Here is a 3,416-nt window from a genome sequence, read left to right as displayed (position 1 = left end):
TTTCAGTCGTATCATCTGAGGGTATCTATGATCTATTTACATTTCATTGTGTTTTTATGCAGACAGTAGGCTTTCAGAGGCTGCTGGCAGTGGCTGGGCATGAGGTTGTTAAGGGCTGCTGGAAGATGCCACATAATTCCTACAGTATGCTTTTAATCTCTTTAATCTCAATCTCATTGGGATGTTGGAACACAGATGGAATGGAAGCATATCGTGGATTGAAATGTTTACATGTGTCAGGGAATGGTATGTTTGGCAGTGTCACTGAGTTGAATGTTGGAGTGTGTCGTAGAATGAAAAGTTTGGCATTTTCATGGGACGGAATCTTGGGTTGTGTCAAAGACTGGCTTGATCAGAGGTCTCATGGAATGGAATGTTGGACCTGTCATATCATGGAATGTTTTGTATGTGTTGGTAAGCATCATAGAATGAAATGTAGGTAAGTGTCATTGAATGGAACGTTCAGTGGTGTCAGTGAATGGACTGTTCAGCAGCAAATAGCATGTCAGTATGTCAGTCACATAGTGGAGTGTTGGGTAGTGTTACAGAATGGAATGTTTGCAAGTATCATGGAATAGAATATTTGGAACTGTCGTGAGGTGGACTTTTGGAACGTTGGTGGAATGTTTGATGGTCTCATTTACAGGACATACATTGGAATAGATTGTTGATAAGTGTCATACAATCTAGTATTTGGATTTTTTATTGCATGTAATGTTGGTGTCATGGAATATTGGAAAGTGTCCTGGAATTAAATATTTTCATGTGTCATCAGATGGAATGTTTGCAGGTGTGATGGTGGATGATCAGGAATGTAAGGAAGTGTCAGTGTCATGGAATGAAACGTCTGAAGGTCTCATGGAATGGAATGTTGGGAAGCGGGCATACATTTGAAGGCAGTCATCTGCTGGCAGAGAGGGGAAACATCAGCAGGCTGATTATAGTGAACACCTGATACAGTAACAACTGTACACCCAATAATATGTTAGGTTACATCGTATTATGAACTGTGCTGCACCAAAAATGCACTCATCTTTTTTTATTTGATTTTTTATAGTGATGTTTTACATTTTATATATTTAGATAATATTAAGAAATGCAAAACAAAGAGAAATTGTGCAAAACTTTGTACATTAAAATGTGTAAACAAGTAGAGATGCCACAGGTTGCCACTGCGGTCCAGACCTAAAGGCCTGCCTTCAATTAACCAGTTAGCCAAATTACAAACTGTGTCTCAGGGCTGAGGCAGTGGAGATTTAATGTAGTTTAGGATGAAACAACAATGCCACCTAGCGGCTGTTCTGTAGTAAACACAGCAAATACAAGAAAGCGCTTCCACATGAGTGGAATTGTGTCTGTTGTCATCAGCCTGGTTTGTCTTTTTGGTCTACTATTTGATGTTCCGACCGGTATCAATGTCAAATCTGCTTCGACCTCAGAATAATCTTGTTGCATTTACGTTGGCTTTTAAGAAGAGGAGTGCTGCCCATACCCCTTTCTTGATAAATTGGGATAACACAACAAAACCACAGTTAAACTTACCGCCATAGTACAACTTTGTATGTAATTTGCAAGATGTCATATTTTTTTGCTGAGTATATGAATTGGAGCAATTTTGTTGTTTGTGAAATGTGTAGCCTGGTCAGCACGTACTTTTGCATTTCAAGATGTCGCAATAATAACGCAACAATAAACAACTTTAACACAGTGTCTTATGTTTTCGTGAACTTTACACTCTCCAGTGCAGTGCTGCTCTTACAGCAGTGCTATTCTGCTGAGGACTCATGACGTTCGTATGGAGCTGTATTCTTCAGCCAGACATACATCTGACAATGTGTGCTAGCCTTTGGTAATTCCAGATGTGTTCAAAATGATGTGTAAATGTTTTTGCTTCGCAACACCATTCCTGGGTGTGAAGTGGAGTAGGTAGAAAATAATCGAGGCCCCAGCGAGGATCGAACTCGCGACCCCTGGTTTACAAGACCAGTGCTCTAACCACTGAGCTATGGAGCCAATTGCGGCACCCACGATCTCATGTTGACAATTTAAAGACATAATAAATAGTGACGTGCATATTCTACCTGGATCAGAATTCTTACGTCAATATGACAGAGCTCCATCATACAACTTCGTTACACAACACGCGGGGACTGTGGTCACCCCAGCCGCCGCGTTGGATTAAAGGACGTTAGATTAAAATTGCGGCACGTACGTAGGTATTACGGTAAGAGAGGGTCGGAACTAACTTCAAAATAAAAGCGATCTTCCTGTGACCGGGTTTCACATTCATTGATTCAGTCAGTCTGTCGATTATGATTGATTAGACTAATTAACAAACAAACAAGCAGGAACCAATATACATCAAAATGAAACAACATTTATAAACATACAAAATTAAATTAATGGAATCTGTATTTCAAATGAAATAGTGATTGATTAAATAGTGAATGATTAATATCAATCAAACTTAAGTAGTTTATTCTAATTATTCACACAACTGAAAAGACAACAATTTCTCTCAATTTTATTTTGAAATCAGCTGTCACACACTCTTACCATAATGCCCAATATATACATGTACCACCAAACAACGTAGGCTGGCTGCGGTGGTTGGCAGGGTTACCTTAGAAATGTACATAATCCATTTATCACAATATTAAAGTAATGCAACTTGATTACTTTCCATTCTAAACATATGCAATTCAAGAAGATATATGTTTACTTTTGTTTAATCTTAATGAGTGTGTATTCTGTAAGATGTCATGTCTGTGCATGTGTGTGGTTGCAGCCTAATAGGCCAAACATTTATTATTTTGAATTGTTATGTTTGTGATCCCCTTTTTTACAGATTGTATCTGCAATCTAATTTTAGTTCTGTGACTTTACTAGAATGCAGTTACCTTTTTTGTATCCTAAATATGTAATCCTATTACATGTATTCTGTTAGCCTGGAGACAGCAACTAAGCTTCGCCAACACATGCTGATGTTTCAGCAAAATCATTCTGCAAGTAGAGACCAGCTTGCCGTGTGCGCTCCAGCCGCCACACCCCTCAGTATATTCACACTCTGACCCCTGACTGAGACGCTCAGAATCATTATCACACACACACACACACACACACACACACACACACACACACACACACACACACACACACACACACACACACACACACACATTTCCATAACACAATCACCTGGAAAAGCACCCAACTCAAAATTGTGGTAACTTTAGTTCCTGCTACACAGGAGCATGATGCCATGCCGGATGAGGCTACGATGGTCACACACACACACACACACACACACACACACACACACACACACACACACACACACACACACACACACACACACACACACACAGACACTTGGGTGGTTTGACCAAAAAACCTTTACAAGGCAGCAGATATTG

The 3,416-nt window shown here is 39.7% G+C and overlaps 1 non-coding gene across 1 annotated transcript; it reads right to left on the bottom strand.

Moving 5' to 3' along the window:
* Nucleotides 1–1,940: 1,940 nt before the first annotated feature.
* On the bottom strand, nucleotides 1,941–2,013 carry trnat-ugu. The gene has a single exon. It is a non-coding gene; the product is annotated as a tRNA-Thr (tRNA).
* Between the last annotated feature and the right edge of the window lie 1,403 nt (nucleotides 2,014–3,416).

The sequence above is a fragment of the Acanthopagrus latus genome, chromosome 16 (genome assembly GCF_904848185.1).
Source record: "Acanthopagrus latus isolate v.2019 chromosome 16, fAcaLat1.1, whole genome shotgun sequence".
In the NCBI taxonomy this organism is placed as follows: Eukaryota; Metazoa; Chordata; class Actinopteri; order Spariformes; family Sparidae; genus Acanthopagrus; species Acanthopagrus latus.
Note: the sequence above shows the minus strand (reverse complement) of the source record. Positions and strands in the feature narration are given on the sequence as shown.